The sequence below is a fragment of the Triturus cristatus genome, chromosome 12, assembly GCF_964204655.1.
Source record: "Triturus cristatus chromosome 12, aTriCri1.1, whole genome shotgun sequence".
NCBI classification, from domain to species: domain Eukaryota; kingdom Metazoa; phylum Chordata; class Amphibia; order Caudata; family Salamandridae; genus Triturus; species Triturus cristatus.
The window spans coordinates 659,786,962-659,801,999 of record NC_140595.1 but is presented as its reverse complement, the minus strand read 5'-3'; the positions used below and the strand labels follow the sequence as shown (position 1 = coordinate 659,801,999).

The 15,038-nt window shown below is 41.0% G+C and overlaps 8 non-coding genes across 8 annotated transcripts; 4 read left to right on the top strand and 4 right to left on the bottom strand.

The window, feature by feature from the left end:
• Positions 1 to 1,564: 1,564 nt before the first annotated feature.
• TRNAS-GCU (transfer RNA serine (anticodon GCU)) lies at positions 1,565 to 1,646 on the bottom strand. Its single transcript has one exon. It is a non-coding gene; the product is annotated as a tRNA-Ser (tRNA).
• Positions 1,647 to 2,058: 412 nt separating this feature from the next.
• TRNAI-UAU (transfer RNA isoleucine (anticodon UAU)) lies at positions 2,059 to 2,153 on the top strand. The gene is made up of 2 exons: positions 2,059 to 2,096; positions 2,118 to 2,153. It is a non-coding gene; the product is annotated as a tRNA-Ile (tRNA).
• A 2,314-nt stretch (positions 2,154 to 4,467) lies between these two features.
• Positions 4,468 to 4,562, top strand: TRNAI-UAU (transfer RNA isoleucine (anticodon UAU)). Its single transcript has 2 exons — positions 4,468 to 4,505; positions 4,527 to 4,562. It is a non-coding gene; the product is annotated as a tRNA-Ile (tRNA).
• A 1,821-nt stretch (positions 4,563 to 6,383) lies between these two features.
• On the bottom strand, positions 6,384 to 6,465 carry TRNAS-GCU (transfer RNA serine (anticodon GCU)). The gene has a single exon. It is a non-coding gene; the product is annotated as a tRNA-Ser (tRNA).
• A 2,835-nt stretch (positions 6,466 to 9,300) lies between these two features.
• On the top strand, positions 9,301 to 9,395 carry TRNAI-UAU (transfer RNA isoleucine (anticodon UAU)). The gene is made up of 2 exons: positions 9,301 to 9,338; positions 9,360 to 9,395. It is a non-coding gene; the product is annotated as a tRNA-Ile (tRNA).
• A 1,835-nt stretch (positions 9,396 to 11,230) lies between these two features.
• On the bottom strand, positions 11,231 to 11,312 carry TRNAS-GCU (transfer RNA serine (anticodon GCU)). Its single transcript has one exon. It is a non-coding gene; the product is annotated as a tRNA-Ser (tRNA).
• Positions 11,313 to 11,724: 412 nt separating this feature from the next.
• On the top strand, positions 11,725 to 11,819 carry TRNAI-UAU (transfer RNA isoleucine (anticodon UAU)). Its single transcript has 2 exons — positions 11,725 to 11,762; positions 11,784 to 11,819. It is a non-coding gene; the product is annotated as a tRNA-Ile (tRNA).
• A 1,835-nt stretch (positions 11,820 to 13,654) lies between these two features.
• On the bottom strand, positions 13,655 to 13,736 carry TRNAS-GCU (transfer RNA serine (anticodon GCU)). The gene has a single exon. It is a non-coding gene; the product is annotated as a tRNA-Ser (tRNA).
• Between the last annotated feature and the right edge of the window lie 1,302 nt (positions 13,737 to 15,038).

Below are 15,038 nucleotides of genomic sequence, written 5' to 3'. Positions count from 1 at the left end.
CTGAAGAGCTGCAAAAAATGCTGTATCAGCTACTTACAATAAAAGGTGACTCGAAAAAACTAGCAAAAGAAGAGCATCATCATATTAAAGGTTCTATTCACCATCTTGAGTTGCACCATAGCAGCTTATGGTGCTTTTCTGCTCAGAGTGTGCCTCCAATCCCACATTCATTTTTAATTTCTTTGCAGTTTAAAAAACAACAATTACTGCTCGAAGTTCACTTTTCAAAACCATTCAACCTATTAAATGTATTTCTCTAACCTATGAATGTGGTCCATGTTCACTTTTCCTCATCTTCATCTCGATACTCCTTTCCCAGAAACCAGGTTCACTTCTTCATTCAACCCACCCATCCAAGGTCACCAAATCTTTGAAGCAAGTCTGCCTATTCTCCCTTTCTCTCTATGTACAAGATACCTTGTATCATTTGAATGGACAGCAGGAGAGAAGGATATTTATGGTGAGTGGGGGTGGGGTTTTGAGGAGTAACCTCATTTGCCTAAGAGCCGGGGTATCTGGGAAAAAAAGTATTTTATGGGGGAAGACTTTCACATCTCCTTGGTGAAATTTGTAGGGCCTTATAACATCCTTTCTGTGGATGCAGATTCAGTCGGAACAGAGGTCCTAGTCCTCGCTCTGCCTTTCAAAGGAACTGTAAATATGCATGGCTTATTTGGCTTTGCCCGGCAGGGCTTGCCCGGCAGGGTGAGAATTGCGTTTGTCAGGCGTTCGTCAGGCGATCGGAAGGGGTGAGGCAATAATTTATAATTCAATGATCTTCATGATATTTTCTTGATAATATGAAAGCAGGAAAGGGAAGCTTGGCAATAAGCAATCCTAAAGCAAGGTGTGACTCCAGGGAAGAATGACTTGAAAACAACATACAGAAAGACTCATGTAAAAAGGCCCTGATGAGGCTTGAACTCATGACCCCTGGTTTACAAGACCAGTGCTCTGCCACTGAGCTACAAGGCCAGTCGGCACGCAGGATGTAAATTGCAACATGTATTCTTACTGAGGTATGAATATATCTATGATTTTGAGACTCTGTATGGAAACGTAGTTGCATATGAATGTCCACGTGCGCGCACACATTGAAGACCATGCTTAAGGCACTTTTTTTGGAAGTATGAAAAACTACATTTTCATATGAGAAAATAAGAGTTTTCGCATTCAAGACCATACCGATAGCTCTAGTTAGTATGTCTGCAATCAGTGACATATAGAGAACCCACTTATTAGAAGTGATCTGTCTCTGTGGGGCAGACATATGTTAACAGTCATTCATTTGAGACGGCCTAAACTTTAGGAGTAAGAGCTGCTTTCTTATCAATCTATTTATCCAAACTGGTTAATAAGCCAGGAGTGAGTGAAAGGCAATCCTCTGGAAACTCCATGAAAGATCTAATTTCTATTACGCACAAAATACTTCACTTTATTTGACATATTTGTTAAAATGGAACAGTCAGATGATCCCATCTAGCGGATCCTGGCTCTGTCTTGAAAGAGAGTGTAATTATACTACAAGAAATGCTGGCCATCAAAAGAGACTCTGATGGCTTTCCGACGAAGGTGGGATTCGAACCCACGCGTGCAGAGCACAATGGATTAGCAGTCCATCGCCTTAACCACTCGGCCACCTCGTCTGCCCTACAGCCCCATCTGAAACCTTGCTTCACAAAAGGTACTGAAGTGTCAATATACTGTACCTAAAAAAGAAAAAAACAGCTGAGGCAAGATCTCACATTCCACGTCTTCCCCCAATCAGGGACCTACATTTCATTTTTGGGAAATTCTTACTATGTGCTAATTACAAATATTCATAAGATTCCCCTAGACTTTGTCAGAACTGTCAAGATATAATTCTATGGGGTTTTGAATAGACAGAGCATATGTTATAGGACAATTATAGAATCTATTCCGTTTGGACTGTATTTTTAATAGTCATGATAACATGCTAGCATGTGAGTCGATCTTGCACAGTGAATGATGGAGCAGTGTCTGTCATCTACTTGGTCAGCTGTAGATGGCTCACCTGGGGAGATGTGAAAAGAGAGAGCTCCAGTGGCGCAATCGGTTAGCGCGCGGTACTTATACAGCAGTACTTGCACTGAGCCATGCCGAGGTTGTGAGTTCGAGCCTCACCTGGAGCAGCCGTGTTGTTTTTCATAAACCATTTCACAAAAAGTAAAGTTTAAACTCAGAGTATGGACGGCCCTTGCTAGAGAGTCTTTACTTCTTATAGGATCTACGTGTCCTACTCCTCTGGGTGCCAAATATCACATATCCTCCGCGATGCTCAGTTTAAACATTCCATGATGTGCCATCTTGCATTTCATGCAAACACCACATCAGTGCATTTAAAAATACATTTGTAGAATAATAAATATGATGAAAACAGTGTTCTCACATGATAACCATAAACTGAAGAGCTGCAAAAAATGCTGTATCAGCTACTTACAATAAAAGGTGACTCGAAAAAACTAGCAAAAGAAGAGCATCATCATATTAAAGGTTCTATTCACCATCTTGAGTTGCACCATAGCAGCTTATGGTGCTTTTCTGCTCAGAGTGTGCCTCCAATCCCACATTCATTTTTAATTTCTTTGCAGTTTAAAAAACAACAATTACTGCTCGAAGTTCACTTTTCAAAACCATTCAACCTATTAAATGTATTTCTCTAACCTATGAATGTGGTCCATGTTCACTTTTCCTCATCTTCATCTCGATACTCCTTTCCCAGAAACCAGGTTCACTTCTTCATTCAACCCACCCATCCAAAGTCATCAAATCTTTGAAGCAAGTCTGCCTATTCTCCCTTTCTCTCTATGTACAAGATACCTTGTATCATTTGAATGGACAGCAGGAGAGAAGGATATTTATGGTGAGTGGGGGTGGGGTTTTGAGGAGTAACCTCATTTGCCTAAGAGCCGGGGTATCTGGGAAAAAAAGTATTTTATTGGGGAAGACTTTCACATCTCCTTGGTGAAATTTGTAGGGCCTTATAACATCCTTTCTGTGGATGCAGATTCAGTCGGAACAGAGGTCCTAGTCCTCGCTCTGCCTTTCAAAGGAACTGTAAATATGCATGGCTTATTTGCTTTGCCCGGCAGGGTGAGAATGACGTTTGTCAGGCGTTCGTCAGGCGATCAGAAGGGGTGAGGCAATCATTTATAATTCAATGATCTTCATGATATTTTCTTGATAATATGAAAGCAGGAAAGGGAAGCTTGGCAATAAGCAATCCTAAAGCAAGGTGTGACTCCAGGGAAGAATGACTTGAAAACAACATACAGAAAGACTCATGTAAAAAGGCCCTGATGAGGCTTGAACTCATGACCCCTGGTTTACAAGACCAGTGCTCTGCCACTGAGCTACAAGGCCAGTCTGCACGCAGGATGTAAATTGCAACATGTATTCTTACTGAGGTATGAATATATCTATGATTTTGAGACTCTGTATGGAAACGTAGTTGCATATGAATGTCCACGTGCGCGCACACATTGAAGACCATGCTTAAGGCACTTTTTTTGGAAGTATGAAAAACTACATTTTCATATGAGAAAATAAGAGTTTTCGCATTCAAGACCATACCGATAGCTCTAGTTAGTATGTCTGCAATCAGTGACATATAGAGAACCCACTTATTAGAAGTGATCTGTCTCTGTGGGGCAGACATATGTTAACAGTCATTCATTTGAGACGGCCTAAACTTTAGGAGTAAGAGCTGCTTTCTTATCAATCTATTTATCCAAACTGGTTAATAAGCCAGGAGTGAGTGAAAGGCAATCCTCTGGAAACTCCATGAAAGATCTAATTTCTATTACGCACAAAATACTTCACTTTATTTGACATATTTGTTAAAATGGAACAGTCAGATGATCCCATCTAGCGGATCCTGGCTCTGTCTTGAAAGAGAGTGTAATTATACTACAAGAAATGCTGGCCATCAAAAGAGACTCTGATGGCTTTCCGACGAAGGTGGGATTCGAACCCACGCGTGCAGAGGACAATGGATTAGCAGTCCATCGCCTTAACCACTCAGCCACCTCATCTGCCCTACAGCCCCATCTGAAACCTTGCTTCACAAAAGGTACTGAAGTGTCAATATACTGTACCTAAAAAAGAAAAAAACAGCTGAGGCAAGATCTCACATTCCACGTCTTCCCCCAATCAGGGACCTACATTTCATTTTTGGGAAATTCTTACTATGTGCTAATTACAAATATTCATAAGATTCCCCGAGACTTTGTCAGAACTGTCAAGATATAATTCTATGGGGTTTTGAATAGACAGAGCATATGTTATAGGACAATTATAGAATCTATTCCGTTTGGACTGTATTTTTAATAGTCATGATAACATGCTAGCATGTGAGTCGATCTTGCACAGTGAATGATGGAGCAGTGTCTGTCATCTACTTGGTCAGCTGTAGATGGCTCACCTGGGGAGATGTGAAAAGAGAGAGCTCCAGTGGTGCAATCGGTTAGCGCGCGGTACTTATACAGCAGTACTTGCACTGAGCCATGCCGAGGTTGTGAGTTCGAGCCTCACCTGGAGCAGCCGTGTTGTTTTTCATAAACCATTTCACAAAAAGTAAAGTTTAAACTCAGAGTATGGACGGCCCTTGCTAGAGAGTCTTTACTTCTTATAGGATCTACGTGTCCTACTCCTCTGGGTGCCAAATATCACATATCCTCCGCGATGCTCAGTTTAAACATTCCATGATGTGCCATCTTGCATTTCATGCAAACACCACATCAGTGCATTTAAAAATACATTTGTAGAATAATAAATATGATGAAAACAGTGTTCTCACATGATAACCATAAACTGAAGAGCTGCAAAAAATGCTGTATCAGCTACTTACAATAAAAGGTGACTCGAAAAAACTAGCAAAAGAAGAGCATCATCATATTAAAGGTTCTATTCACCATCTTGAGTTGCACCATAGCAGCTTATGGTGCTTTTCTGCTCAGAGTGTGCCTCCAATCCCACATTCATTTTTAATTTCTTTGCAGTTTAAAAAACAACAATTACTGCTCGAAGTTCACTTTTCAAAACCATTCAACCTATTAAATGTATTTCTCTAACCTATGAATGTGGTCCATGTTCACTTTTCCTCATCTTCATCTCGATACTCCTTTCCCAGAAACCAGGTTCACTTCTTCATTCAACCCACCCATCCAAAGTCACCAAATCTTTGAAGCAAGTCTGCCTATTCTCCCTTTCTCTCTATGTACAAGATACCTTGTATCATTTGAATGGACAGCAGGAGAGAAGGATATTTATGGTGAGTGGGGGTGGGGTTTTGAGGAGTAACCTCATTTGCCTAAGAGCCGGGGTATCTGGGAAAAAAAGTATTTTATGGGGGAAGACTTTCACATCTCCTTGGTGAAATTTGTAGGGCCTTATAACATCCTTTCTGTGGATGCAGATTCAGTCGGAACAGAGGTCCTAGTCCTTGCTCTGCCTTTCAAAGGAACTGTAAATATGCATGGCTTATTTGGCTTTGCCCGGCAGGGTGAGAATGGCGTTTGTCAGGCGTTCGTCAGGCGATCGGAAGGGGTGAGGCAATAATTTATAATTCAATGATCTTCATGATATTTTCTTGATAATATGAAAGCAGGAAAGGGAAGCTTGGCAATAAGCAATCCTAAAGCAAGGTGTGACTCCAGGGAAGAATGACTTGAAAACAACATACAGAAAGACTCATGTAAAAAGGCCCTGATGAGGCTTGAACTCATGACCCCTGGTTTACAAGACCAGTGCTCTGCCACTGAGCTACAAGGCCAGTCTGCACGCAGGATGTAAATTGCAACATGTATTCTTACTGAGGTATGAATATATCTATGATTTTGAGACTCTGTATGGAAACGTAGTTGCATATGAATGTCCACGTGCGCGCACACATTGAAGACCATGCTTAAGGCACTTTTTTTGGAAGTATGAAAAACTACATTTTCATATGAGAAAATAAGAGTTTTCGCATTCAAGACCATACCGATAGCTCTAGTTAGTATGTCTGCAATCAGTGACATATAGAGAACCCACTTATTAGAAGTGATCTGTCTCTGTGGGGCAGACATATGTTAACAGTCATTCATTTGAGAATGCCTAAACTTTAGGAGTAAGAGCTGCTTTCTTATCAATCTATTTATCCAAACTGGTTAATAAGCCAGGAGTGAGTGAAAGGCAATCCTCTGGAAACTCCATGAAAGATCTAATTTCTATTACGCACAAAATACTTCACTTTATTTGACATATTTGTTAAAATGGAACAGTCAGATGATCCCATCTAGCGGATCCTGGCTCTGTCTTGAAAGAGAGTGTAATTATACTACAAGAAATGCTGGCCATCAAAAGAGACTCTGATGGCTTTCCGACGAAGGTGGGATTCGAACCCACGCGTGCAGAGCACAATGGATTAGCAGTCCATCGCCTTAACCACTCGGCCACCTCGTCTGCCCTACAGCCCCATCTGAAACCTTGCTTCACAAAAGGTACTGAAGTGTCAATATACTGTACCTAAAAAAGAAAAAAACAGCTGAGGCAAGATCTCACATTCCACGTCTTCCCCCAATCAGGGACCTACATTTCATTTTTGGGAAATTCTTACTATGTGCTAATTACAAATATTCATAAGATTCCCCGAGACTTTGTCAGAACTGTCAAGATATAATTCTATGGGGTTTTGAATAGACAGAGCATATGTTATAGGACAATTATAGAATCTATTCCGTTTGGACTGTATTTTTAATAGTCATGATAACATGCTAGCATGTGAGTCGATCTTGCACAGTGAATGATGGAGCAGTGTCTGTCATCTACTTGGTCAGCTGTAGATGGCTCACCTGGGGAGATGTGAAAAGAGAGAGCTCCAGTGGTGCAATCAGTTAGCGCGCGGTACTTATACAGCAGTACTTGCACTGAGCCATGCCGAGGTTGTGAGTTCGAGCCTCACCTGGAGCAGCCGTGTTGTTTTTCATAAACCATTTCACAAAAAGTAAAGTTTAAACTCAGAGTATGGACGGCCCTTGCTAGAGAGTCTTTACTTCTTATAGGATCTACGTGTCCTACTCCTCTGGGTGCCAAATATCACATATCCTCCGCGATGCTCAGTTTAAACATTCCATGATGTGCCATCTTGCATTTCATGCAAACACCACATCAGTGCATTTAAAAATACATTTGTAGAATAATAAATATGATGAAAACAGTGTTCTCACATGATAACCATAAACTGAAGAGCTGCAAAAAATGCTGTATCAGCTACTTACAATAAAAGGTGACTCGAAAAAACTAGCAAAAGAAGAGCATCATCATATTAAAGGTTCTATTCACCATCTTGAGTTGCACCATAGCAGCTTATGGTGCTTTTCTGCTCAGAGTGTGCCTCCAATCCCACATTCATTTTTAATTTCTTTGCAGTTTAAAAAACAACAATTACTGCTCGAAGTTCACTTTTCAAAACCATTCAACCTATTAAATGTATTTCTCTAACCTATGAATGTGGTCCATGTTCACTTTTCCTCATCTTCATCTCGATACTCCTTTCCCAGAAACCAGGTTCACTTCTTCATTCAACCCACCCATCCAAGGTCACCAAATCTTTGAAGCAAGTCTGCCTATTCTCCCTTTCTCTCTATGTACAAGATACCTTGTATCATTTGAATGGACAGCAGGAGAGAAGGATATTTATGGTGAGTGGGGGTGGGGTTTTGAGGAGTAACCTCATTTGCCTAAGAGCCGGGGTATCTGGGAAAAAAAGTATTTTATGGGGGAAGACTTTCACATCTCCTTGGTGAAATTTGTAGGGCCTTATAACATCCTTTCTGTGGATGCAGATTCAGTCGGAACAGAGGTCCTAGTCCTCGCTCTGCCTTTCAAAGGAACTGTAAATATGCATGGCTTATTTGGCTTTGCCCGGCAGGGCTTGCCCGGCAGGGTGAGAATTGCGTTTGTCAGGCGTTCGTCAGGCGATCGGAAGGGGTGAGGCAATAATTTATAATTCAATGATCTTCATGATATTTTCTTGATAATATGAAAGCAGGAAAGGGAAGCTTGGCAATAAGCAATCCTAAAGTAAGGTGTGACTCCAGGGAAGAATGACTTGAAAACAACATACAGAAAGACTCATGTAAAAAGGCCCTGATGAGGCTTGAACTCATGACCCCTGGTTTACAAGACCAGTGCTCTGCCACTGAGCTACAAGGCCAGTCTGCACGCAAGATGTAAATTGCAACATGTATTCTTACTGAGGTATGAATATATCTATGATTTTGAGACTCTGTATGGAAACGTAGTTGCATATGAATGTCCACGTGCGCGCACACATTGAAGACCATGCTTAAGGCACTTTTTTTGGAAGTATGAAAAACTACATTTTCATATGAGAAAATAAGAGTTTTCGCATTCAAGACCATACCGATAGCTCTAGTTAGTATGTCTGCAATCAGTGACATATAGAGAACCCACTTATTAGAAGTGATCTGTCTCTGTGGGGCAGACATATGTTAACAGTCATTCATTTGAGACGGCCTAAACTTTAGGAGTAAGAGCTGCTTTCTTATCAATCTATTTATCCAAACTGGTTAATAAGCCAGGAGTGAGTGAAAGGCAATCCTCTGGAAACTCCATGAAAGATCTAATTTCTATTACGCACAAAATACTTCACTTTATTTGACATATTTGTTAAAATGGAACAGTCAGATGATCCCATCTAGCGGATCCTGGCTCTGTCTTGAAAGAGAGTGTAATTATACTACAAGAAATGCTGGCCATCAAAAGAGACTCTGATGGCTTTCCGACGAAGGTGGGATTCAAACCCACGCGTGCAGAGCACAATGGATTAGCAGTCCTTCGCCTTAACCACTCGGCCACCTCGTCTGCCCTACAGCCCCATCTGAAACCTTCCTTCACAAAAGGTACTGAAGTGTCAATATACTGTACCAAAAAAGAAAAAAACAGCTGAGGCAAGATCTCACATTCCACGTCTTCCCCCAATCAGGGACCTACATTTCATTTTTGGTAAATTCTTACTATGTGCTAATTACAAATATTCATAAGATTCCCCTAGACTTTGTCAGAACTGTCAAGATATAATTCTATGGGGTTTTGAATTGACAGAGCATATGTTATAGGACAATTATAGAATCTATTCCGTTTGGACTGTATTTTTAATAGTCATGATAACATGCTAGCATGTGAGTCGATCTTGCACAGTGAATGATGGAGCAGTGTCTGTCATCTACTTGGTCAGCTGTAGATGGCTCACCTGGGGAGATGTGAAAAGAGAGAGCTCCAGTGGCGCAATCGGTTAACGCGCGGTACTTATACAGCAGTACTTGCACTGAGCCATGCCGAGGTTGTGAGTTCGAGCCTCACCTGGAGCAGCCGTGTTGTTTTTCATAAACCATTTCACAAAAAGTAAAGTTTAAACTCAGAGTATGGACGGCCCTTGCTATAGAGTCTTTACTTCTTATAGGATCTACGTGTCCTACTCCTCTGGGTGCCAAATATCACATATCCTCCGCGATGCTCAGTTTAAACATTCCATGATGTGCCATCTTGCATTTCATGCAAACACCACATCAGTGCATTTAAAAATACATTTGTAGAATAATAAATATGATGAAAACAGTGTTCTCACATGATAACCATAAACTGAAGAGCTGCAAAAAATGCTGTATCAGCTACTTACAATAAAAGGTGACTCGAAAAAACTAGCAAAAGAAGAGCATCATCATATTAAAGGTTCTATTCACCATCTTGAGTTGCACCATAGCAGCTTATGGTGCTTTTCTGCTCAGAGTGTGCCTCCAATCCCACATTCATTTTTAATTTCTTTGCAGTTTAAAAAACAACAATTACTGCTCGAAGTTCACTTTTCAAAACCATTCAACCTATTAAATGTATTTCTCTAACCTATGAATGTGGTCCATGTTCACTTTTCCTCATCTTCATCTCGATACTCCTTTCCCAGAAACCAGGTTCACTTCTTCATTCAACCCACCCATCCAAAGTCACCAAATCTTTGAAGCAAATCTGACTATTCTCCCTTTCTCTCTATGTACAAGATACCTTGTATCATTTGAATGGACAGCAGGAGAGAAGGATATTTATGGTGAGTGGGGGTGGGGTTTTGAGGAGTAACCTCATTTGCCTAAGAGCCGGGGTATCTGGGAAAAAAAGTATTTTATGGGGGAAGACTTTCACATCTCCTTGGTGAAATTTGTAGGGCCTTATAACATCCTTTCTGTGGATGCAGATTCAGTCGGAACAGAGGTCCTAGTCCTCGCTCTGCCTTTCAAAGGAACTGTAAATATGCATGGCTTATTTGGCTTTGCCCGGCAGGGCTTGCCCGGCAGGGTGAGAATGGCGTTTGTCAGGCGTTCGTCAGGCGATCGGAAGGGGTGAGGCAATAATTTATAATTCAATGATCTTCATGATATTTTCTTGATAATATGAAAGCAGGAAAGGGAAGCTTGGCAATAAGCAATCCTAAAGCAAGGTGTGACTCCAGGGAAGAATGACTTGAAAACAACATACAGAAAGACTCATGTAAAAAGGCCCTGATGAGGCTTGAACTCATGACCCCTGGTTTACAAGACCAGTGCTCTGCCACTGAGCTACAAGGCCAGTCTGCACGCAGGATGTAAATTGCAACATGTATTCTTACTGAGGTATGAATATATCTATGATTTTGAGACTCTGTATGGAAACGTAGTTGCATATGAATGTCCACGTGCGCGCACACATTGAAGACCATGCTTAAGGCACTTTTTTTGGAAGTATGAAAAACTACATTTTCATATGAGAAAATAAGAGTTTTCGCATTCAAGACCATACCGATAGCTCTAGTTAGTATGTCTGCAATCAGTGACATATAGAGAACCCACTTATTAGAAGTGATCTGTCTCTGTGGGGCAGACATATGTTAACAGTCATTCATTTGAGACTGCCTAAACTTTAGGAGTAAGAGCTGCTTTCTTATCAATCTATTTATCCAAACTGGTTAATAAGCCAGGAGTGAGTGAAAGGCAATCCTCTGGAAACTCCATGAAAGATCTAATTTCTATTACGCACAAAATACTTCACTTTATTTGACATATTTGTTAAAATGGAACAGTCAGATGATCCCATCTAGCGGATCCTGGCTCTGTCTTGAAAGAGAGTGTAATTATACTACAGGAAATGCTGGCCATCAAAAGAGACTCTGATGGCTTTCCGACGAAGGTGGGATTCGAACCCACGCGTGCAGAGCACAATGGATCAGCAGTCCATCGCCTTAACCACTCGGCCACCTCGTCTGCCCTACAGCCCCATCTGAAACCTTGCTTCACAAAAGGTACTGAAGTGTCAATATACTGTACCTAAAAAAGAAAAAAACAGCTGAGGCAAGATCTCACATTCCACGTCTTCCCCCAATCAGGGACCTACATTTCATTTTTGGGAAATTCTTACTATGTGCTAATTACAAATATTCATAAGATTCCCCGAGACTTTGTCAGAACTGTCAAGATATAATTCGATGGGGTTTTGAATAGACAGAGCATATGTTATAGGACAATTATAGAATCTATTCCGTTTGGACTGTATTTTTAATAGTCATGATAACATGCTAGCATGTGAGTCGATCTTGCACAGTGAATGATGGAGCAGTGTCTGTCATCTACTTGGTCAGCTGTAGATGGCTCACCTGGGGAGATGTGAAAAGAGAGAGCTCCAGTGGCGCAATCGGTTAGCGCGCGGTACTTATACAGCAGTACTTGCACTGAGCCATGCCGAGGTTGTGAGTTCGAGCCTCACCTGGAGCAGCTGTGTTGTTTTTCATAAACCATTTCACAAAAAGTAAAGTTTAAACTCAGAGTATGGACGGCCCTTGCTAGAGAGTCTTTACTTCTTATAGGATCTACGTGTCCTACTCCTCTGGGTGCCAAATATCACATATCCTCCGCGATGCTCAGTTTAAACATTCCATGATGTGCCATCTTGCATTTCATGCAAACACCACATCAGTGCATTTAAAAATACATTTGTAGAATAATAAATATGATGAAAACAGTGTTCTCACATGATAACCATAAACTGAAGAGCTGCAAAAAATGCTGTATCAGCTACTTACAATAAAAGGTGACTCGAAAAAACTAGCAAAAGAAGAGCATCATCATATTAAAGGTTCTATTCACCATCTTGAGTTGCACCATAGCAGCTTATGGTGCTTTTCTGCTCAGAGTGTGCCTCCAATCCCACATTCATTTTTAATTTCTTTGCAGTTTAAAAAACAACAATTACTGCTCGAAGTTCACTTTTCAAAACCATTCAACCTATTAAATGTATTTCTCTAACCTATGAATGTGGTCCATGTTCACTTTTCCTCATCTTCATCTCGATACTCCTTTCCCAGAAACCAGGTTCACTTCTTCATTCAACCCACCCATCCAAAGTCACCAAATCTTTGAAGCAAGTCTGCCTATTCTCCCTTTCTCTCTATGTACAAGATACCTTGTATCATTTGAATGGACAGCAGGAGAGAAGGATATTTATGGTGAGTGGGGGTGGGGTTTTGAGGAGTAACCTCATTTGCCTAAGAGCCGGGGTATCTGGGAAAAAAAGTATTTTATGGGGGAAGACTTTCACATCTCCTTGGTGAAATTTGTAGGGCCTTATAACATCCTTTCTGTGGATGCAGATTCAGTCGGAACAGAGGTCCTAGTCCTCGCTCTGCCTTTCAAAGGAACTGTAAATATGCATGGCTTATTTGGCTTTGCCCGGCAGGGCTTGCCCGGCAGGGTGAGAATGGCGTTTGTCAGGCGTTCGTCAGGCGATCGGAAGGGGTGAGGCAATAATTTATAATTCAATGATCTTCATGATATTTTCTTGATAATATGAAAGCAGGAAAGGGAAGCTTGGCAATAAGCAATCCTAAAGCAAGGTGTGACTCCAGGGAAGAATGACTTGAAAACAACATACAGAAAGACTCATGTAAAAAGGCCCTGATGAGGCTTGAACTCATGACCCCTGGTTTACAAGACCAGTGCTCTGCCACTGAGCTACAAGGCCAGTCTGCACGCAGGATGTAAATTGCAACATGTATTCTTACTGAGGTATGAATATATCTATGATTTTGAGACTCTGTATGGAAACGTAGTTGCATATGAATGTCCACGTGCGCGCACACATTGAAGACCATGCTTAAGGCACTTTTTTTGGAAGTATGAAAAACTACATTTTCATATGAGAAAATAAGAGTTTTCGCATTCAAGACCATACCGATAGCTCTAGTTAGTATGTCTGCAATCAGTGACATATAGAGAACCCACTTATTAGAAGTGATCTGTCTCTGTGGGGCAGACATATGTTAACAGTCATTCATTTGAGAATGCCTAAACTTTAGGAGTAAGAGCTGCTTTCTTATCAATCTATTTATCCAAACTGGTTAATAAGCCAGGAGTGAGTGAAAGGCAATCCTCTGGAAACTCCATGAAAGATCTAATTTCTATTACGCACAAAATACTTCACTTTATTTGACATATTTGTTAAAATGGAACAGTCAGATGATCCCATCTAGTGGATCCTGGCTCTGTCTTGAAAGAGAGTGTAATTATACTACAAGAAATGCTGGCCATCAAAAGAGACTCTGATGGCTTTCCGACGAAGGTGGGATTCGAACCCACGCGTGCAGAGCACAATGGATTAGCAGTCCATCGCCTTAACCACTCGGCCACCTCGTCTGCCCTACAGCCCCATCTGAAACCTTGCTTCACAAAAGGTACTGAAGTGTCAATATACTGTACCTAAAAAAGAAAAAAACAGCTGAGGCAAGATCTCACATTCCACGTCTTCCCCCAATCAGGGACCTACATTTCATTTTTGGGAAATTCTTACTATGTGCTAATTACAAATATTCATAAGATTCCCCGAGACTTTGTCAGAACTGTCAAGATATAATTCTATGGGGTTTTGAATAGACAGAGCATATGTTATAGGACAATTATAGAATCTATTCCGTTTGGACTGTATTTTTAATAGTCATGATAACATGCTAGCATGTGAGTCGATCTTGCACAGTGAATGATGGAGCAGTGTCTGTCATCTACTTGGTCAGCTGTAGATGGCTCACCTGGGGAGATGTGAAAAGAGAGAGCTCCAGTGGTGCAATCAGTTAGCGCGCGGTACTTATACAGCAGTACTTGCACTGAGCCATGCCGAGGTTGTGAGTTCGAGCCTCACCTGGAGCAGCCGTGTTGTTTTTCATAAACCATTTCACAAAAAGTAAAGTTTAAACTCAGAGTATGGACGGCCCTTGCTAGAGAGTCTTTACTTCTTATAGGATCTACGTGTCCTACTCCTCTGGGTGCCAAATATCACATATCCTCCGCGATGCTCAGTTTAAACATTCCATGATGTGCCATCTTGCATTTCATGCAAACACCACATCAGTGCATTTAAAAATACATTTGTAGAATAATAAATATGATGAAAACAGTGTTCTCACATGATAACCATAAACTGAAGAGCTGCAAAAAATGCTGTATCAGCTACTTACAATAAAAGGTGACTCGAAAAAACTAGCAAAAGAAGAGCATCATCATATTAAAGGTTCTATTCACCATCTTGAGTTGCACCATAGCAGCTTATGGTGCTTTTCTGCTCAGAGTGTGCCTCCAATCCCACATTCATTTTTAATTTCTTTGCAGTTTAAAAAACAACAATTACTGCTCGAAGTTCACTTTTCAAAACCATTCAACCTATTAAATGTATTTCTCTAACCTATGAATGTGGTCCATGTTCACTTTTCCTCATCTTCATCTCGATACTCCTTTCCCAGAAACCAGGTTCACTTCTTCATTCAACCCACCCATCCAAGGTCACCAAATCTTTGAAGCAAGTCTGCCTATTCTCCCTTTCTCTCTATGTACAAGATACCTTGTATCATTTGAATGGACAGCAGGAGAGAAGGATATTTATGGTGAGTGGGGGTGGGGTTTTGAGGAGTAACCTCATTTGCCTAAGAGCCGGGGTATCTGGGAAAA